Here is a 23,489-nt window from a genome sequence, read left to right as displayed (position 1 = left end):
TATAGTCAACTTTACACTCATATTCTCCAATATAGTAGACATAACGAGAGTAAGGGCTGCACGGAGGTAGAGTGGTTAGCGCGCAGACCTCACAACTAGGAGACCCGAGTTCAATCCCACTCTCGGCCATCTCTGTGTGGAGTTTGCATGTTCTCCCCGTGCATGCGTGGGTTTTCTCCGGGTACTCCGGTTTCCTCCCACATTCCAAAAAAACATGCTAGGTTAATTAGCGACTCCAAATTGTCCATAGGTATGAATGTGAGTGTGAATGGTTGTTTGTCTATATGTGCCCTGTCATCGGCTGGCCACCAGTCTTCTCGCCCAAAGACAGCTGGGATAGGTTCCAGCACCCCGACGACCCTAGTGAGGATAAGTGGCAGTAAAATGAATGAGTCATTTGAGTGTTAAGGTGCTGTGTGATGAATTTAGTGCTGTTAGTAATGTGTTCTTTGAAAGATGACAAAGTGTGTCAGACTGTTGACCTCTTGAGATTTTCGATGGGTTGACAATTTTTGACTCAATTTTTTTTTTTTTGACTCCAAATTGTCCATAGGTATGAATGTGAGTGTGAATGGTTGTTTGTCTATATGTGCCCTGTGATTGGCTGGCCACCAGTCCAGGGTGTACCCCGCCTCTCGCTCAAAGACTTGAGGTAGAAAATGAATGAATGAATGTGTGTAGTATTGAACTTCATGAAGACAAATCGTTGAACCGAAGGGGGAAACTACACAGGAACCAAAACCACAGGGGACACTGGTCCGTTGTTAAAGTGGTATGATTTGAAGAGAGCAGTGCCTGTTATTTTTAAAGCGGTTTGAAGGCAAGGGGAAAAGGGTGAATTGGTGACTGATGGTGTCAAACGGAGAGGTTGCCGGAGGAATAGAGGATTTTTTTGGACAGGAGCGCCGTTTCGTTCCGATGTGTATGTTTCCTTGGCGGAGACTTGGCTCGTTATATGTGAAGAATTTGCACCTTCAAGCATTTTGGCTTCCAGTGTGAGGTTGGAGATCGTCCAGTTAAACAGCTCAGATTCAGGGTGTTTGTCAGTCTCGTCTTATAGCGCAGATAAGTGGTTGTCTTTACGCAACACACCATGCACACTCACATAAACGAAGCACAAAATGTCAATGCCGAGCATGTTACTTGTATTAAATCTGCCCAACAAGTACAAAGATACTGAGTTAGTATGTTGAATAAAAGCAGAACCGGGACTGGACTTCCTGTCTCACCTTGGTCGGTTTATTTTGTGATGAAGTTTATTTTGACGTTTTTACAGAGTTTCTGGTAAATTTATCTGTCATGATTCCTTGTCGCCAAGTTCTCAGGAAGAAAAGTAACTCAGGACTACAAATAAACTTGATTCTCGGTGTGTTCGTTTCAAATTAGCCATCACTTTGTCAAAATAAAATATTTACGTTTCAAAATCTACTCGGGGCGGACCGATCAGCAGTAGAAACCGCAGGAAAAAATGTGCTTTCACTTTTATATCCCCAAAACACCAGAAAACTCTTCAACGACAACAGAAAAAGTCAACATTGGTGCCCACGTTGGATTTTTATTGTTTGTTGTCAAACATATTCCACCATTTCACCCCCGTTTCACATTTTCACCGATATTAATTTTTCCATTGGTGCCACAGATATCACTCATCCGAATCTGAAGAAAGAAGGAGGCCCTGAAATGCGAAGGAAATGAGAGAAAGCTCGGCGGCAGCTCTCTAGCATGAATAAGTTAATAACTGGAAGAGTTGCATGTGACTACAGATGAATATGAATTCTTGGGAGACTTCCAAGACTCTTAGATTGGATAAAACTCTGTCAATCCCGCAGAGATTTTCAGATTAAAGTTGACAGGAAGTAATGGTAATGGTTGAATTTCATTTGAACATGCATCAGATTACAATTGAATGCATCACGTAATCAGTTCCCAGTTCCACATGTCCAAAAGGAGTAGGAAGAAGCAAAGCTTATTAAATCCTACCCCTCCATCTGGTACTTTTACAATGGGTAACTGTTACATTTGTTCACTTCCTGCTTTCCTAATGTAATTTAATTTTTTAAATGTAATTTTATTTATTTTTTGTAATTTAATGTAATTTTTATTATTATTTGTTTGTTGCATACCATTTTTAATTAAAATAAAATTACATAAAATTACATAAAATCGTACTTCAATTTAAATAAAATCGTACTTCAATTTAAATAAAATCGTACTTCAATTTAAATAAAATCGTATTTCATTCAATTTAAATAAAATCGTATTTCATTCAATTTAAATAAAATCGTATTTCATTCAATTTAAATAAAATCGTATTTCATTCAATTTAAATAAAATCGTATTTCATTCAATTTAAATAAAATCGTATTTCATTCAATTTAAATAAAATCGTATTTCATTCAATTTAAATAAAATCGTATTTTATTTAATTTTTATTAATTTGTTTATTTTTGTCACATACCAAAGTACGAGGTGATATGACCATACAATGACATAATGGGTACCATAGTTTTGGGTACCATAATGGGTATTGTTTCTTGAATTGGCTCATCGTTGTGAATTGTTTGAGGGTCTTACTCAATCCATCCCATAGTTTGATTCCACATACTGAAATGCTATGGCTTTTTAACGTAGTCCTAGCATAGAAGTGTTTCAAATGTAATTTAAAAGTGATGCTAAAACACACTTTACGTAGCGGCCATTGAAAGGCTGTTGTCTCCATAATTCAGCGGGTGGGCCGTGGGTGTGCGAGACGGTCCATTGGCTGCGTCAGACAACCAAGGAATTCATAGCAGGCTCTGCCATTCATACCCGACTGCGCTGGTTGGCAGATGGCACGTCGCCGTGACAAACGTATGAAACGCTAACTACATGATGTCAGTTCCAACTCCGGGGATTTGCCGACTCAATGAGGAGTCATTGTGTGATTGTGTGTCGCATCCGCGTGTCAGCTGCACGAGGAGGTTGTTTGGCGCTCGCTGTCAAAGCGCTGCTTGCTGATGTGTCACTTTCACTGTTGCGGGTGTGGGAATATGTCGGGGAGGGTGTGCGGCGAGACGTTACATGTGTGGATGTGTGTGTGTGAACTAAATGTAAACTAATTTGTGTTATTGTATTGATTAACTCAAACGAACTCATAGGATGTTGGGAGAACTTCTACTATGCAATTACTGTACTCAATCTGTTTTACCACAGCAATAATTACCAGAGTTATTAGCACAAAATAAACAGTGGGTTGATGTTACTGGAAAAGAAAAAATTGTACTGTTGTGAAGTATATTAAAGTATCTTTTAGAACCTTTAAAATTTAAATTTCAACAATTAGTGAGTACAACATTTAAATTGAGATTATATACACAATTTATTAACTTATTAAAAAAAAACAGTTTGGGCAATTAAATTCTTGCCCCAATCAATTTAAACCAATCAAAATCTACTAGGACTTTTCCCACATGTCTCTAATTTCAGATTTTCTCTGACAGAAAATACATTCATTTTCTGCCGCTTATACTCACAAGGGTCGCGGTGGGTGCTGGAGCCTATCCCAGCTATCACACTGTCATCTTTCAAAGAACACATTACTAACAGCACTAAATTCATCACACAGCAACTTAACACTCAAATGACTGGCGGCCAGTCCAGGGTGACCCCCCCCGCTTTTCCTCACGAGGGTCGCGGGGGGTGCTAGAGCCTATCCCAGCTATCACACTGTGTCATCTTTCAAAGAACACATTACTAACAGCACTAAATTCATCACACAGCAACTTAACACTCAAATGACTGGTGGTTAGTCCAGGGTGACCCCCCCCCCCGCTTTTCCTCACAAGGGTCGCGGGGGGTGCTAGAGCCTATCCCAGCTGTCTTTGGGCAAGAGGCGGGGTCCACGCTGGACTGGTGGCCAGCCAATCACAGAGCACATATAGACAAACAACCATTCACACTCACATTCATACCTATGGACAATTTGGAGTCAAAAAAAGTCAACACATCGGAAAAAATCTCAAGAGGTCACACTGTGTCATCTTTCAAAGAAAACATTACTAACAGCACTAAATTCATCACACAGCAACTTAACACTCAAATGATTCATTTTCAACAATTAGAGAGTACAACATTTAAATTGAGATTATATACACAATTTATTAACTTAAAACAGTTTGGGCAATTACATTCTTGCGCCAATCAATTTAGACCAATCAAAATCTACTAGGACTTTTCCCACATGTCCCTAATTTCGGATTTTCTCTGACAGTTGTCCCATTGCACCCCTACTAGCGGAAAATAATATTTTTTTCCTAATTGCAACACTTATTATTTTACATATCCCAAACCTGGCATGACTGCGATTGAGTGGAAAAGGTTTTCCTCTCATACTGTGTGGAAGTGGTAATTTTTTTGGGCTTCTTTTCCCTTCTTTCCCACTTTATTTGAAACATTTTAAGTTCAGAATAAGTCAACTGTAAAGACTAATTAAAAACAAACTAGGTATGTCCCAGCAGAGATCCCATAGCCTGAAAAATGTGATGGAAGCAAAGAATAACAGGAGTGTAAACGCGACTACTGGGGTATTATTTAATGTCTATAGATTGTTTGGTTTCTACGCTGCGACCGTTTTTTTTTCCCCCCAGCAATTACCTTATCAATCTGACCGTGCCACACGCTTGCTTTTCGCTAAACAAATGCAACACTAATATCACGGTTATTTGCTCGTTTGAGTCGCTCGGCTGGAAAATCAATGACCTCACAGTAGTACATAATCAATAGGAAGCAGAAATAGGCTGACAAGATGAATGTGTAGCGGAGAAGAGTCTCTCTGATTCTCTACACTCGGAATAAAATCAGATCAGCAGAGCGGTAAAAAAAATAAAATAAACTCTTAGCTGCTACCGGAGTAGCAGAGCTTTGGTAAGCTTTTGGCCGTTCTGTAGCTGGTACTACAATCACCCAAAGTACTTCAAAATAAGGCTCGTATTCATACTCGTTTCTGTCTTCTTTCCTCGTACACATTACTAATTCATCACACGGCAACTTAACACTCAAATGATTCATTCATACATTTTACTACCACTTATCCTCACGAGGGTCGCGGGGGTGCTGGAGCCTATCCCAGCTGTCTTCGGGCGAGAGGCGGGGTACACTCCGGACTGGTGGTCAGCCAATCACAGGGCACATATAGACAAACAACCATTCACACTCACATTCAAACCTATGGACAATTTGGAGTCAAAAATTGTCAACCCATCGAAAATCTCAAGACGTCAGTCTGACACACTGTGTCATCTTTCAAAGAACACATTACTAACAGCACTAAATTCATCACACAGCAACTTAACACTCGAATGATTCATTCATTCATTTTACTACCACTTATCCTCACTAGGGTCGCAGGGGGTGCTAGAGCCTATCCCAGCTGTCTGTGGGCAAGAGACGGGGTCCACCCTGGACTGGTGGCCAGCCAATCACAGGGCACATATATAGACAAACAACCATTCACACTCACATTCATACCTATGGACAATTTGGAGTCAAAAAAAAAATTGGAGTCAAAAATTGTCAACCCATCGAAAAAATCTCAAGAGGTCAACAGTTTGACACACTTTGTCATCTTTCAAAGAACACATTACTAACAGCACTGAATTCATCACACAGCAACTTAACACTCAAATGATTCATTCATTCATTTTACTACCGCTTATCCTCAGTAGGGTCGCGGGGGTGCTAGAACCTATCCCAGCTGTCTTGCATACCCTGGACTGGTGGCCAGCCAATCACAGGGCACATATAGACAAACAACCATTCACACTCACATTCATACCTATGGACAATTTGGAGTCGCCAATTAACCTAGCATGTTTTTGGAATGTGGGAGGAAACCGGAGTACCCGGAGAAAACCCACGCATGCACGGGGAGAACATGCAAACTCTACAAAGAGATGGCCGAGGGTGGGATTGAACACTAGTCTCCTAGCTGTGAGGTATGCACGCTAACCACTCAACCGCCGTGCAGCCGCTTTAATGCTTGTTTGCAATAAATAACTTTTTTTTTTTTTTTTTAACTCGGTCCACTTTCTTCTTTTTGAATTTTAGGTCTGGACTCGATCCGAGGTCCACCACTGAGTGATCCCTGATCACATTATTACTGAACTTATGCCATCCGCAGACATTCTCCCAGCGGATGGGTGGTATAGACAGGAAGCCATGTTTAATCAAAGGCTAATCCGATAATTGAATGCAGATTTATTCAAGCCCGTGTGCTTGGACTGGATTTAAAATGCGCTTCTGGGAGCAGGGAAGCGGTGGTGGAGGGGTTGGGATGTGTGTGTGTGTGGGGGGGGGGGGGCAGTCATCTACCATTGTGCGTCGGATCACATGCATATTGAAAATTGATTCTCAACGCTTTTCAGCAAACCGCTGTGGTTAATGCCTGCCCTGCTTTTCCAGTGCACCGGAGCACCGGGATTAAACCTTGCAGGTTCCGACTGTCAACGTGTGAACACATTCACCTCACTCATCTGTGAAATGGAACTTCTGTACCTCATTGTGTGGGTAAATGAATGACGCATCATCAGGTCATCATCAAAACGATATTCCAGTCTGATAAATCCAATCTAGTTTAAGTTACACAAAAGATCTCATAGGCCAGGGGTCTCAAACTCACGGCCCGCATTTGGCCCGCGGGACGCTAGTTCGAGACCCCCGCCTAGATATGAAAGTTTAATTTGTTAATTTGTTTCATTTGTTTTTTGATTTGCTTATTTATTTTTCCATCTGATTTTGTGTTGAAAAATAAAAAAATAACATTAAACATTTATTTAATAATAAATAAAAATTAGTTAATTTGTTTCATTTGTTTTTTGATTTGCTTATTTATTTTTCCATCTGATTTTGTGTTGAAAAATAAAAAATTAACATTAAACATTTATTTAATAATAAATAAAAATTAGTTAATTTGTTTCATTTGTTTTTTGATTTGCTTATTTATTTTTCCATCTGATTTTGTGTTGAAAAATAAAAAATTAACATTAAACATTTATTTAATAATTTAATAATAAATAAAAATTTGTTAATTTGTTTCATTTGTTTTTTGATTTGCTTATTTATTTTTCCATCTGATTTTGTGTTGAAAAATAAAAAAATAACATTAAACATTTATTTAATAATAAATAAAAATTTGTTAATATGTTTCATTTGTTTTTTGATTTGCTTATTTGTTTTTCCATCTGATTTTGTGTTGAAAAATAAAAAAATAACATTAAACATTTATTTAATAATAAATAAAAATTAGTTAATTTGTTTAATTTGTTTTTTGATTTGCTTATTTATTTTTCCATCAGATTTTGTGTTGAAAAATAAAAAATTAACATTAAACATTTATTTAATAATTTAATAATAAATAAAAATTAGTTAATTTGTTTCATTTGTTTTTGATTTGCTTATTTATTTTTCCATCTTTTGTGTCGAAAAATAAAAATTAACATTAAACATTTATTTAATAATAAAAATGTATTTATCATAATTTATAATAGTTTAATGTTTTATCAAAGCTTTTCCAAAGAACCAAAGCACTGAAAAAGTGGAGGGTATAGCAGAAGCATTGAAGACTATTTTATATATATATACATATATACATATATATACACACACACACATATATGCCGGGACTTGGATCTCTACGCTCTGTTGCTATAATTAATTCTTCCAACCTTCACATCAAACTCCCTGGTCCTCCATAGTGAATTAAATGATAGCATTTACTGACATCAACCACCCTGGTGTTTGCTTAGGAGCCCTCCGACCTCGAACCTGTGGTTGTTTGTTTGCAACTCAGCACATTGGAAAGCTACCAAGTTAACACGGAACGTCCTCATCAGCAAGTCATCCACAAAGAGGGATGCCCAAATCACTAGATACTCTATCATTTCCTCCAGATAATCAAAGTGAATAATGGAGTGTTCTGTTCTCCCTGAGCCCTGTCGAAGTGCCCTTGAGCAAGACGTATTTTGCCAGGAATTACTTCGCAAAACATTGTGTATCTGTCGCTGGTCCAGTCCAAGTTGTTCATCCTTTGAGTGTGCACGGAGAGGAATAAGCTTCTATCGGATGTCACCGGAAGATAAAAGCCACAGACGGTAACGTGATGTAGTATTTCTTCACTTCTTCACTTCTTTATCCGAGCTAATGGCTCCAGAAAGGGACATGAACCGGACCTTAAGGGGAGCAGCTTTTAAATAACACATTTCAGACAGAATGGAAGCCTTCCCTTGTAGTTTCATAGAGAAAATAGAAAGGAGAATAAAAGTCAGGATGATGGATGACCAACACTACACAACACACACACACACACACACACACACACACACACACACACACACACACACACACACACACACACACACACACACACACACACAGTGCTTCCAGACCACCCACAAGGCTCTAAGTAACAACTGTATTTTTGTGTACCTTATTGTAGAGTGAGGCTGTTATTTGTGTTATTTTTGGTTGCACCGTGAGTGGGGTAGGTATTTGCATTGATAAGATCCTCTTGGTTTGGGATAGATGGATGGATGGATGATAGGTAAGATTAGATTCATAGATGGATGGAGAGATAGATGGATGAGAGATGATAGGTAAGATTAGATTCATAGATGGATGGATGGAGAGATGGATAGATGAGAGATAATAGGTAAGATTAAATTAATAAATGGATGGATGGAGAGATGGATGGAGAGATAGAAGGTAAGATTAGATTCATAGATGGATGGATGGAGAGATGGATAGATGGATGGATGAGAGATAATAGGTAAGATTAAATTAATAAATGGATGGATGGAGAGATGGATGGAGAGATAGAAGGTAAGATTAGATTCATAGATGGATGGATGGAGAGATGGATAGATGGATGGATGAGAGATAATAGGTAAGATTAAATTAATAAATGGATGGATGGAGAGATGGATGGAGAGATAGAAGGTAAGATTAGATTCATAGATGGATGGATGGAGAGATGGATGAGAGATGGAGAAATGGAGAGACGGATGGATGGAGAGACATGGAGAAATGGAGAGACGGATGGATGGAGAGACGGATGGATGGATAGATGCATGAGAGATGGATGGATAGATGGAGAGACGGATGAGAGATGGATGAGAGACAGATGGAGAGATAGATGGATAGATGAATAGAGAGATAATAGGTAAGATTAGATTAATAGATGGATGGAGAGATGGATAGATGGATGGATGGAGAGACGAATGGATGAGAGACAGATGGAGAGATGGATAGATGGATGGATGGAGAGACGAATGGATGAGAGACAGATGGAGAGATGGATAGATGCATGAAGAGACGGATGGATAGATGGAGAGACGGATGGAGAGATGGAGGGAGGGATGGATGGAGAGACGGATGGATAGATGGAGAGACAGATGAGAGACGGAGAGATGGATGAGAGACAGATAGAGAGATTGATAGATAGATGAATAGAAGAGATAATAGGTAAGATTAGATTAATAAATGGATGGAGAGATGGATAGATAGATGGATGAGAGATAATAGGTAAGATTAAATTAATAAATGGATGGATGAGAGATGGATAGATGGATGATAGATAATAGGTAAGCTTAGATTAATAGATGGATGGAGAGATAGAGAGATGGATAGATAACCAGTAATTTGTACAAATAATTTATAATAAATAATAATGATGTAGTAAGGGTGTAAATACTAAGGTGATTGACTGCAATGTAGAGCAAATTAGATATATATATATATTTTTTTTTAACCAATAAACGGCCTAATTATGGAGATTAAAAGCAGAAAAATCTGAATCATCCAATCCTGACTGATTAGCGTCAGTCCACATTCTACAGGTGGTAAAACAGACTATAGCATCCGTAGCTCCTGTTTGACAAGAGCCTTATCTCCATCAGATATGAAGACTTGTGATAACAACCATCTGCCATCTGTTCCACGGCGGTAAAGCACCCAGTCTGACAAGTTGCTTTTATGTTACCTCCGTTCTGCCGCACAGCCTTCATCATTCTTCAACCGCACAAGCATTACAAACCGCATCTGCGCCTTCAGAGAGAGAGAGGCGTAGCTCGGGGCGAAAGAACAGAAGCTAGACAAGGAGGACATCAAGCAGCCGCAGGAGCGCAGATGAGACATCAATGCAGGAGAAATGGGCTTTCACTGAAAGTGAATCCCAGGGTGACTCTACTCCGTGAATACAGATGGTCATGAAGTCCAAGGAAACGAGACCTTCGCTTGGAGAACAATTTCTCTGAGTAGACATCATTGTGCGATGACTTGAGAGAACGGAGCAGAACCAGCGAGAATTTGGAAACATGGAAACGACTGCACTGGAAACAGTCGAAACAGACTTTTCCCGGCTGGGCATGCCCAGAACACCTCACCAGGAAGGCGTCCGGGACAGCGGACAGTTATGTAGAAAAAAAAAAGTGAATTGTCTGACAGCTTTGCTTCATGTCCTGAACTCCACTAATTTCCACGTTAAAACAGCTAAAATAATAATGCATAAGGCTAAAAATAACCAATTAGCTAAAAATGTCATCCAATACTTCTCTACAAGAGAGGAGAAATATGATCTCAGGGAAGAAGTACATTTGAAACTTCTATGCTAGGACTACGTTATGCTAGCCATAGCATTTCAGTATGTGGAATCAAACTATGGGATGGATTGCGTAAGGAAATCAAACAATGCACAATGATGAGCCAATTCAAGAAACAATACTATATTGACAGTTACTATGGTACCCATTATGTCATTGTATGGTCATATCACCTCGTACTTTGGTATGTGACAAAAAATGTTATTTTAATTTATTTTAATTACTTTAAATTGATATAAAAAAATTAATTTATTTTTTTTTAATTTTTTTTTAATTTTTTTTAATTTAAAAAATTTTTTTTTTTAATTTATTTTAGATTAGGAAAGCAGGAAGTGAACAAATGTAACAGTTACTGATTGTAAAAGTACCAGATGGAGGGGTAGGATTTAATAAGTTTGCTTCTTCCTACTCCTTTTGGACATGTGGAACTGTGAACTGATTATGTGATGCATTCAATTGTAATCTGATGCATGTTCAAATGAAATTCAACCATTACCATTACGTTAAAATACCAGCAGCATCGTCAGCAGTCTCTTCAGCTCCGATGTCCCCCCCCACCCCCTCCCCTCAGCAGAACCACAACAAGTCAGCAGAACAAGGGAAAATAATCCCAGCAAGTCAACATCAGGCATCCAATCAATGGATTGACAAGGCAGCAAGTCAATCAAACATACGTTCTCACCTGAGGCCATTCAACAAGAACTCTTCAGATTCTCCAAGATTGCAATGAAAGATCCACAATATCTCCGGAGACTCTTGGATCTGGCAGACCCGCTGTCGGAGTTGGAAGCCGCTAAGCAAGACGCTTGATGACACCTTCAGGGCCTGTCATACATAAGCCCCTTTTTCCCCCGCTGCTGGAGCTCTACCCAGGAAGTAGGAAATACCCACGCATCAACCAAATACTGCCTATGGCTTTTCCGGTATAATTCTTATTTCTGAATTACATTATAATAATCTGTTGCTTCTGTAGAATCATCAACCTGATTTGCATAAAGGTTCCTGCTGTGCAAACTCAAAAACACAATGTGCAACCGGAACCTTTTAGTTTCAGGAACCATGTTTACCATTTGGTGGAAAAGGGACTTTATGTTGATAATCTCCCCGTGTTTGATTCCCTACGGGTCCAAAGTGTGAACATTTCCTCCGTTTTCAAAACAGCCTCTACAACCCGCAAGGGGTTCATCACACCTAGCTTTCTTTCTGGAGAACTCCATTGGGATTCTCCATTCTCTTAAGACTATGGGGAGGACTGGACGGGGAGGCGGGGGTCACTTTTTAAAAAGGGACAGCAATATTTTCTCAACCACAGATGCAAAAAGAGGTCAGCTTTATTGACCCACAGTTGCCCTTGTCTGAGTAAAACTAAATTAGCTCCCAAGTTTGGCCTAACCAATCCAACGCTGGAGTTGTGCTCGCATTGCTGAACGGATATGACTTTTCAGAACAGGTTTTTGATGTTTGCTAAATACAAGGATGAAGAGTCTTGAACCCGTCATGATGTGCTATATATATCACTATATTGACACTTACTATGGTACCCATTATGGCATTGGATGGTCATATCAACTTGTACTTTGGTACGAGGTACATTACTAAAAAAAAACAAAAACATAAAAAAACCTTAAACTGTATTATGGAAAGCAGGAAGTGAACAAATGTAACCGTTACTGATTGTAAAAGTACCAGATGGAGGGGTAGGATTTAATAAGCTTTGCTTCTTCCTACTCCTTTTGGACATGTGGAACTGTGAACTGATTATGTGATGCATTCAATTGTAATCTGATGCATGTTCAAATGAAATTCAACCATTACGTTAAAATACCAGCAGCATCGTCAGTCTCTTCAGCTTCAGTTGGTAGAGAAATTATTTTTTCCAGATTCAAATGTACAGTATTAACAGTTATTTGACCTTTAACATGAACATTAATGAAACTTAATAATTTGACCCAATTAGCAAGTTAGCATCGTATTCAAGTTCCATCTGGGAGCGGCGTCGTAACTTTAACGACATGTTTGATGAGATGATTTATCTTGACGTGTATTTTCCGTTTGATTCCAAATCATTTCCTGCATTTATTTGTAACCCAGCGTCATAAGCCTTTAGCATCATTGCTAATCAAAAACAGGGTGGGCTAACAGGGTAGGGTAACAAAATCATGTTAATTGTGTCCCGTGTGCACACAGCTTTAAGCTGTCATTTTCAAGATTAAACTTTGGTATCAAGGTGGGGGGCGTCAATCTAGCGTCTCGCGGGCCGCAAGTTTGAGACCCCTGCTTTAAACGCTACACCAGGGGAAAAAAAATGATAGACTAGCTCAAAAAACGGTTGTGGATTGTTGGGAAAACCTCCTTACATGTTTGCAATTCAACAAAAACAACAAAAATGCAATAAACTACATGGCAAACGGAAAAACAACAATCCCACACACCGCAGTCATGTCGTCTCAGACAAATGTAATAATTTGTCAGGAGAAAATGATTTGGCTCTGCCCGAAATACTATTTTAAGAAGATTAGAAATAAAAATATTATACAGCCCTACATGCCAATCAAATATGATTTACAACAGAGTACATTGGAAATATCATGACTGTGACCATTGCATTGTACAGTCCAAACAACAAACATTAAGTACTTCAACAAAGCCTTAGCTAGCTATCTCATCTATTCCATCAAAATTTGGATGGAAAATTCATGTGTCGGTCATCCATATCTGAATGGCTTATGATGGTTTAAGCACATAGCATACTTTTACGGTCCACAACTTCCCTCTGTGTAGGTGACAGACTGTGACTGACTGCTACAAAATGGAGTTCTGCCAAACGTAATTGTGGGTCAAATTGCTCGGTAAACTATCCAGACAAGGGAGAAATAGATATTTTCGGATAGCTGAGAGACAGCATGAGGCCCAAAAAGATCTTATCTGAAAATCACAAGGTAGGTAGCAAAACCACATGCTATCTAAAGCAGGGGTCTCAAACACGCGGCCCCCGCCTTGATATGAAAGTTTAATGTTAGTGCGGCCCATGGAAGTTTGATACGGATGCTGTATGGTATCATGTACCCAGAAAAAATTATTACGTTTGATTAATGTTCATGTTAAAGGTTAAATAACTGTTAATAGCTATCCTCTCTATCCGTGTGGAAGTGGTAAGTTTTTGGCTATTTAAGTTGAAAGGAAATAACTTGAAGGCTACCGTTTAGGTCGCTCGCTCTCTAGTTTGCGAGTTAGCATGTGTCTCAAGACCCTGCAGTTGCGCAATATGTTAAATAAAAATAAAAAGAGTATAAATGTGACTATAGTCGTGTTTTGTCATGTCTACAGGGCTCTAATAATGCTTTGTTCATTTTAATCTAAAAAAAAAAATAATTTGTCTACCCACCAACTATATGTGGTTTCTTAAGTTTTTATTATTTGCTGTTTTATTATTATTATTATTATATTTATTTATTACTGATTGATTTTCTTTATTCTTGATTTGTTTATTTTCATCTTATTTTGTGCAGAAAAATAAAAATTAAGATATTTGAGAACAGTGGAATGTTTTAGAGCTTTTCTTGTAGAAAATCAGAACCAAAGCACTGAAAAAGTTTGTATATTTTTCTGTTTTTAATAAATGTGTTTTTTTATAGTTTTTTTTTTTAAAACCTGATGCGTCCCAGTCTCACCCAGATCCTAGCTCCAGTGGCCCCCAGTTAATTGAGTTTGAGACCCCTGATCTAAATTGTGTTGAAGACCGTATTACCAAGATCGTACACAAGTTTTCTATGCTCCAACTATAAAAATACTGCATTTGATTTATGATTAAGGCATCCTACTTGTGGATATTCACGTATTACAGTTGGGTCTGGAACCAATCAACCGCGATAAACGAGGGATTACTGCATCTCACTTCATGTCCTGGCTTGCACGGAAAAGACTATTTGTTCATGCACTGAAGGGAGTCGTATACATTAGCATATTTTTGCAGCACCTCTATTAAGGGTGGCCGTCTAGACGTTAAAACCTCTTCCTCGCAGATAAACAGTTGCCGCCTTTTAATGAACATGCACGGAAGTTTAAAATTCAGCAACAGCAAATCTCTGCTGACCAAATTGCTTCCCCGGCATACAAAAGCAAGGAACATTTGCAGATAAATATAATTGCAAAAATCCTCACTGCAGAAATGTCCTTTGTGTGGAAATAAATGAGTCTCACATTTAAACAATATGAATAGAATCACCTATTATTTGCATATGACTTAACTTTTTTTTTTCCCCAGTCGAATCCAAGCAGAAATATAAATATTGTTCAAATTGACTTTTTATTAAAAAGGAGCTCTAAGTCAATGTGATCTCATCTGTGAAGGCCTGCAGTGGCAATAACACTGAGGAGAGATAATCATGGATGTGAATCAGTGTAAACATTAATCAGCCAAAGAAAGCACAGGCATCCAGTAGGCTTCTACAAACAAGCAGAGGCAACCTATGTGATGGAGATTTTTTTTTTTTTTTTTTAACAAATTATCGCCTTGGGAGAACGCCACCGACCCCTTAAATGTGATTTCTGGAACAACCACTGAGATGTTGTCACTGTGCATGTCCCTGTCATGCACACACAGCATGGAATGATGTTACTAGTTAGCAGATGAAGGATAGGAACTGGTGGAAAAAAAAAGGCAGAGGTTGAAGTCGGCCAACTGCCAGACAAAACCCAAAAAGGGAACTTCTGGTTTTTGGTTCTGACGGCACGGCGGTCGAGTGGTTAGGAGAAGAGTGGCTAGGAGACCAGGGGTTCAATTCCACCCTCGCCTGATCTAATTGATTTTGGATTGTGTGGACTTGGTACCGGTTTCGTTTTTTTTTATCCCACTGTTGAGATGAGAACCAGTACTTGAATTTAGCGAAGTAGTCATAGACTGGGGCGGGTGGAAGAACGGTGTTGGGTTTCATGGAGCGGTAAATCTGGGTGTCATCTGTGTACCGTTTATGTTCAAATTTATGTTAAAGTTGCAGATGATATTACCAAGATGTAATATCATCATATCAAGAACTGTACATGATGAATGCCAGGAGTCCCAAGACGGAGCCCTGGGGCACACCAGAAAAAACAAGGTACAAATGTGATTTGGAAGATCTGGGGTGAATGAAGTCAGAGGGGGCAGAGAGATTAGATCGGAATGATGCGGGGGGGTATGTGTGTGTGTGTGTGTGTGTGTGTGTGATGCCAATATTGTGCAGTCTGTAAAGGTGGACGGCGTGTGAAATGGTGTCAAAGGCTGCAGACAGATGGAGGAGGATGAGGATTGTTTGAGTTATTGGGCGTTAGAGTGGGAGTGGCGCTGGGGAGACTGGGGGGGGCAGTTTTTTCCAAGGATTTTTGAGCGGAATGAAAGACAGGAAATGGGATGAATGTTATAAAATGATTTGGAACTGAACCAGGGTTTTCCCACTATTGGTGTTATGGGTGCCGTTTTGAAGCCTGATTGAATAATTCCAGTGGTGGGAAATGAGTGAATGATATTAGTGATGGGGGGGGGGGGGTCGTCTAACAAAAACAAAAGAACTATGAGTGGGGGAACCACAACGTTGGCGCTTACAACATTCCTTGGCCCCACTGTGGGTTATTTTGCAGCATATTTTAACATAACCAGAGAGCTAACCAATGACAGTACAGACGCTACAGTTGCTAACAGGGATGTTTTGCGACAAAAATATGTTATGATCACAAATGGAAACATGCATTGTAATGTAATATGACAACACCCGTCCCAATGAGCATGGGAATAATGTTAAAAAAAATAAAATACACAATAAAAAAGGTGACAGCATAGTACCAGTGGATCATATTATGTTTAGCGGTTCCAGGATCAATACCTAATGAGGTTTAAATGGGCGAGAAAAGTGTCTAATAGAACCGACGGCGGCACCTTTTTGCATGCAATGAAGCCAAACAAATCTCCTTCCCTCAGCAAAAAATGACTCAGGAGAGGCTGCTGAAGGGTTTAATGACCTCCCCCACCCACCGCCGCCCCTCCCCAAACCCCATTTGTAAATATGTAGTCTGCAGTCTATTTGCAATGGCATGCAACTGGGGGCTCAGGAGAAGATTTTTTTTTCTTGCTGCAGGAAATAACCGATATTTATAATGCAATCCTTTACAGGAGGTTTCCCCAGTCAAGGATTTTGCCCCCCCCCCCCCCATCTCTCTACTCTGAGCACAGTGGGAAATAATTTCTAATGCTGTCTAAACTGGCAGTAGTTCATATTTTGTGGAAAACGATTGAGACGGTGGGATGTGAGGAGGTTCAGACAGGGGTTAGTCATTATGAGGCTTTCCATCATAAATGGGGAGCTGGCGCTTATATATTTATATTATATGTATATATATATATATATATATATATATATATATATAATATGGTAATGGTAGAATTTCATTTGAACATGCATCAGATTACAATTGAATGCATCACATAATCAGTTCACAGTTCCACATGTCCAAAAGGAGTAGGAAGAAGCAAAGCTTATTAAATCCTACCCCTCCATCTGGTACTTTTACAATCAGTAACTGTTACATTTGTTCACTTCCTGCTTTCCATAATACAGTTTAAGGTTTTTTTTGTTTTTGTTTTGTTGAGGTCCTTACTCAATCCATTCCATAGTTTGATTCCACATACTGAAATGCTATGGCTAGCATAACGTAGTCGTAGCATAGAAGTGTTTCAAATGTACTTCTTCCCTGAGATCATATTTCTCCTCTCTTGTAGAGAAGTATTGGATGACATTTTTAGCTAATTGGTTATTTTTAGCCTTATGCATTATTATTTTAGCTGTTTGAAGATGAACTATATCAGCAAGTTGAAGTATTTGTGATTTTAGAAATAAGGAGTTAGTATGTAGGCGCCATTATGAATTATCCTTACTGACTTTTTTTGCAGTACAGTACATTTAGCGAGTGAAGATTGCTTTTATAGTTATTAGCCCATATTTCCATACAATAAGTAAGATATGGTAGAACCAGAGAGCAATAAAGAGTGTGGAGTGATTTCTGATTGAGAACAAATTTTTGCTTTGTTCAATATTGAAATATTTCCGGCCACCTTATGTTGTATATTTGTAATATGAGGTTTTCCAGCTCATATTTTCATCTATTGTGATCCCCAGAAATGTATTTTGGTTCACCCTTTCAATGTCCACACCGTCTATTTGTATTTGCTGTTGCGTGTCCTTTCTGCTGTTAGCAAACATTTAGTTTTATTTAGGTTCAAGAACAATCTATTATCATCAAACCATCTTTTTAGTGTGACCTAATGATTTTGTCTGTACTCCCTCCAGAACATAATAATATACTTATATTAGATATATAGTATATAATACGTCTTTGCAACAACAGTATCATACACAACAAATTATTTTCGTTTTATTTCCTAGCATCAAAACAGTGGCATGACAGTCACTCAAGACTAATTTAAAGAAAAACATATTTTTGTTTGTGATTAATTACGAGTTCACACAATGTGATTAATCGCAATTAAAAATTGTAATTTCTTGACAGCCTTAAACCGAATGCGTTCCGTCTGTGCACGGAATCAGTTGCGCTCTGAATCGAAGCGAGTCAGTCGAGGTTTAGAAACGAGGTTTTGTATTCCTCCCGTACAACAAGCAGTACATGAAAAGTACACATTCGTTCAAACAAAGTACCCCCAGGCCGTGCCTCGTTGCTTGTATGCTGCCTGGTTGTACGCTCATGTGTGCGAACCTGTGATCAGATCGCTTCAGTCGTGGTCAGCTCGGGCGGACTTGGGCAAAGTATGGCCCGCGGGCTAGTCGGGGACGGGCAGATTGAGCACACGGCTCTTTTTCATTGGTTAATCATCACTTTATTCTTAGTAGCCGCATTTTATCAGAAGGAGGATATATCTGAGGCGATGCGGAACCACCAACCGCAGCAGGTACTGTGCTAATAGTTCGAAACCCACATGGGGGTGGGGGGCGGGGAGACTCCATGCCATTTAGGTGCCCAGGATTAATAAGAGGGACTGACCCGTAGATTGCAGCCATCGCTCTCCCAATCTGCGCCATTAGATGCGCTCCTCGAGGCCTTCCCTCGTCAAAAGGGGCTGGTGGATTTCATCTGCCATTGGGGCTGACACCCCATAGATTACCCCCGCCTCCATCTCCCTTTCCTTCACCTCGTATCTATTTCTCCACCTCTGTTCCTCATTTTCTTTCCCCGGCTCCAATTACTCCTCCCTTGGCCAAGCGTCAATAAAGCCACCCAACACATTCCCGATCGGATAACGGCCTTTCTTCCTCTTCCGTCTGTAAAAGCTACTTATTGCTTAAATAAGAATTTTATTGCTAGCTATAAAAGTATAGTACATATTCCGTGTTATATTTTCAAACCAGGAAGGAGGATACCGGCTTTATGGTGTAAAGACTCCGCACCCTCTTAACCCATAAAACAAAGATATTGTCCTTAAGAGGCTACACTCCCGGCCTAATAAAATAGAAACACTGTATCTATAAAAAAGGCAAAGTGGAGCAGGACTGAAATGGATTAGTGTGGACAGGCCATCAGTGTTCCAGATAAAGTCCCCAAGAAGTGTTTAAAATCCCCGAGAAATGTTTTCACTTGTTATCTGGGCGGCAGGGGAGCAGCGGCTTATTGAATGTGATGGACTCTGGCAGGAAAATCAGTGCACAATAAAGAAAGGCTCTCCATAATGGAATACAATACAAAACCAAAGCAGATCTATAAAATACAAATTGGACCGAATCCGTCCTTTTTGAGCGTCTAGCCATACCTTACGCGGTGAATCGTGTAACCTAGACACCAAAGGGAATAAACCACTTGTACAATAACAATATTGACATTCTCTAAATTTTTTTAAACATTATTAGAGCTCTCTAGACATGAAGTAGCACCCCTATAGTCACATACACTCCTATAATTCATTATTTATGACATTACATAACTCTTTTGCTGGAGACCCGAGTTCAATTCCACCCTCGGCCATCTCTGTGTGGAGTTTGCATGTTCTCCCCGTGCATGCGTGGGTTTTCTCCGGGTATTCCGGTTTCCTCCCACATTCCAAAAACATGCTAGGTTAATTGGCGACTCCAAATTGTCCATAGGTATGAATGTGAGTGTGAATGGTTGTTTGTCTATATGTGCCCTGTGATTGGCTGGTGACCAGTCCAGGGTGTACCCCGCCTCTCGCATCTAAGACAACTGGGATAGGCTCCAGCACCCACCGCGACCCTGAGTGAAAGAATAATTTAATTTATTCATTCATTCATTTTCGACTGCTTTTTCCTCATGAGGGTTGCGGTGGGTGCTGGAGCCTATCCCAGCTGTCTTTAAATTAAATTAATTTAATTTATTTATGCTTAGATTTCTGTCAACTTCAATTGTAATAGAAAAAATACCAAACATATCAATATATTTTAATTTAATTTAACATATTGATATGTTTGGTATTTTTCTATTACAACTGAAGTTGACAGAAATCTAAGCATGAATAAATTAAATTAATTTAATTTAAAGACAGCTGGGATAGGCTCCAGCAGTAATACACTTTTTTTGGTTAGATTTCTGTCAACTTCAGTTGTAATAGAAAAATACCAAACATATCAATATATTAAAAGATTTCTGTCAACTTCAGTTGTAATAGAAAAATACCAAACATATCAATATATTTTAATATATTGACAGAAATTGTTGACAGAAATCTAATATCAATATATTAAAATATATTGATATGTTTGGTATTTTTCTATTACAACTGAAGTTGACAAATCTAAGCAAAAAAAAAAAGTGTATTATATCAGTTTTTAGGAGTACATTTCTTGTCCTCGTGGGACCAGAAAGGGTGAGAAATGGAAGCTACCCCAGAGGGTTAATACTCTGAACAAGTGAACAAGGTGAACAAATGTTCACTCATCCTTGACGGCGCCATCTGTTCTCCCCGTCTCTCCTGATTGAAAAACACTGCAGGTAACTAATGTACGGAGTACGTCTCTATTCATTCTCTTTGTCTTGCATCCCAAGATGATGATTCAGTGCGTGATTGCATATATTGATAACTGTTGTACAAATGCGAGGAAGTGTATTGAAGGAACACATTAAACGATGCGCTGTACGGTCCGCTGGCGTCTGAAAATGGATTCTCTAAACTGGTCGTTGGTGTGAATTGTATTTGTAGCCGTATTACGTGTGAGGGAGGTTTCTGTTCCCTGCTGGAGCTCCGTAATCCAAACCAATGAGCTGTGACTTCGGCACAACCGAGTCACATTGGAAAAGGGGTCTTGGAGGAGCATTCCCAATATGGAGCAAACATCAGCTGTGGCTGAATAGGATTGTTGGCCAGCGTGAGTCAGCTTTAAAAAGGCGTATGTATGACTTGGGTGTATCTGGCCACAAGGTTCTTTCTGTGGGACTGAACAGAAAATATCAGATTCACAGACTTACAGATCAGTTAGATCTGTACTGTTAAAGACTACTACAACGATGGTGTTCATACGATCATCGTCGCATGACCCAAAGAAATTGCGCCCCCCCCCCCAATCAGAGCCCGGGTGTATAGATGAGCAGGAAAGAACACTACTAACAGCACAAAATTCATCACACAGCACCTTAACACTCAAATGAATTCATTCATTCATTTTACTACCGCTTATCCTCACTAGGGTCGTGGGGGTGCTGGAGCCTATCCCAGCTGTCTTCAGGCGAGAGGCGAAGTACACCCTGGCTTGGTGGCCAGCCAATCACAGGGCACATATAGACAAACAACCATTCACACTCACATTCATACCTATGGACAATTTGGAGTATAAAAAAAATGTCAACCCATCAAAAATCTCAAGAGGTCAGTCTGACACGCTGTGTCATCTTTCAAAGAACATTACTAAACAGCACTAAATTCATCACACAGTAACTTAACACTCAAATGATTCATTCATTCATTTTACTACCGCTTATCCTCACTAGGGTCGCAGGGGTGCTAGAGCCTATCCCAGCTGTCTTCGGGCAAGAGGCAAAGTACACCCTGGACTGGTGGCCAGCCAATCACAGGGCACATAAAACAACCATTCACACTCACATTCATATCTATGGACAATTTGGAGTCAAAAAAATTGGAGTCAAAAATTGTCAACGCATCGAAAAAATCTAGAGGTCAACAGTCTGACAGTGTGTCATCTTTCAAAGAACACATTACTAACAGCACTAAATTCACCACACAGCAACTTAACACTCAAATGATTCATTCAAGTCACAGGTTTTTTTTGCACGGGTTATTGAACCGTTTATTGCATACCCACTTTGGAAACTGAAGACCTGGCCAGCTACTGACCAAACTCCAACTTGGCTAAAGTTTGTGACTGCCCAGTTTCAGGATCTCCATTATAAACAAACAGTCAGAAACATTTTAATCCGGTTTCCGAACTGGCTGTAGTACGGAGACAGTCCTGGTGAAGGTGACAAATGATCTTCTTATGGCTGCTGACCGGAGGTTCTGCTCTATTCGCATACTGCTCCATCTCACAGCTACTTTCGATACCGTGGATCTCAATTTTAGTTTTCCGGCTCCAGCAGAGGCAAATAGGTCTGTCAGGAACCATCCGTAGATGGTTTGTATCTTGGGGTAGAATAAATATGTGGCTCTGGGAGAAGATAAATCACAGAACTATTTTTTTTTATTTTCTCCTCTCTTTTAATGATCCGATTCTTCGTAAATTTCAGTCTGGTATTAGCGATACCGATCCGACGTCTATAATTTGTGCAATTTCACTAACCGTCTGTGGTGCATTTAAAAAAACTATATATTTTGCATCAAAGCATAAGACATCTAACTAACAATATCACTTGAATCGCATTCAGATGGCGATAACTGGTTGGAAATCATGTTACGTTGCAAATAAAAATTAACGCGACTGCAAGTGCCTGAAGCGCAATCGCTATTAAACACCGACGGCATCTATCATTGAGCACATGTCCTCTAACTTGATCTCAATAATGTATATGGAGCTTAGAATACATTTGCATAAAACCTGTGTAAGATTGGGTAACATCACTGGTAGGCAGTCACAAGAGCTTGCTCTCACCTTGCTGCTTATGAATATTTATCACTGCATGATCTCCAGAGCTGCTGTGTAGAATAAAGATGTGTTCTTGTTGGCCGACGGTGGGTCTGGATAAAAAAAAAAACAAAAACGGCACATGATGTGTTCAAGGGCTCAGCAGCTCAACTGGATTGAGTTGACTTTATACAAGAGATGAAAGACGCTTCTTACTCATGTAAAGCTAATAGAACTTGATGTTTCAACCGTTTGGCTAGCAAGTAACCATTGAAGGTATTAACTGGTGTGCTGCTTTGTCGACGTTTTGTTGAGTGAAGCCCCCCCCCCACCCCACAAAAGAGAGCTCAAATGTTTAACCCAGCATCTCAGGTACACCCCCCGACCCCCTCCATACCATAGTCAGCATGTCCAGAGGTGTGAATGACCCCACACAGATTTGGTTGCTCGTCTGAATATTCATTCATTCATTTTCTACCGCTTATCCTCATGCTGGAGCCTATCCCAGCTGTCTTGTACACCCTGGACTGGTGGACAGCCAATCACAGGGCACGTATAGACAAACAACCATTCACACTCACATTCATATACTTATGGACAATTTGGAGTCGCCAATTAACCAGTGGCTAGTAGTCTAAAAATAAAGAATTCATTTCAAGAAATGCTGCAAATGTTTGACAGACAGTATGAATGGCCTGCAAGAAAATATGCGTCACAAACGGCAATTCCACAACTTCACAATCATAGTGCAATATTTCCTTTACTATATCATGGTATCATAATTTTTGTACTA

General features: G+C 39.5%; 1 long non-coding RNA gene across 1 annotated transcript in view; it reads right to left on the bottom strand.

Moving 5' to 3' along the window:
• LOC144894535 (uncharacterized) overlaps positions 1-22,809 on the bottom strand; it is a 35,557-nt gene extending 12,748 nt beyond the window's left edge. Inside the window, exon 1 of the long non-coding RNA XR_013625141.1 lies at positions 22,724-22,809. This is a non-coding gene — a long non-coding RNA (uncharacterized LOC144894535). The remainder of the gene's footprint in view (positions 1-22,723) is intronic.
• Positions 22,810-23,489: the final 680 nt, after the last annotated feature.

The sequence above is a fragment of the Doryrhamphus excisus genome, linkage group LG21 (assembly GCF_037039965.1).
Source record: "Doryrhamphus excisus strain RoL-2023G ecotype Guam linkage group LG21, RoL_Dexc_Guam_v1.1, whole genome shotgun sequence".
NCBI lineage: Eukaryota > Metazoa > Chordata > Actinopteri > Syngnathiformes > Syngnathidae > Doryrhamphus > Doryrhamphus excisus.
Note: the sequence above shows the minus strand (reverse complement) of the source record. Positions and strands in the feature narration are given on the sequence as shown.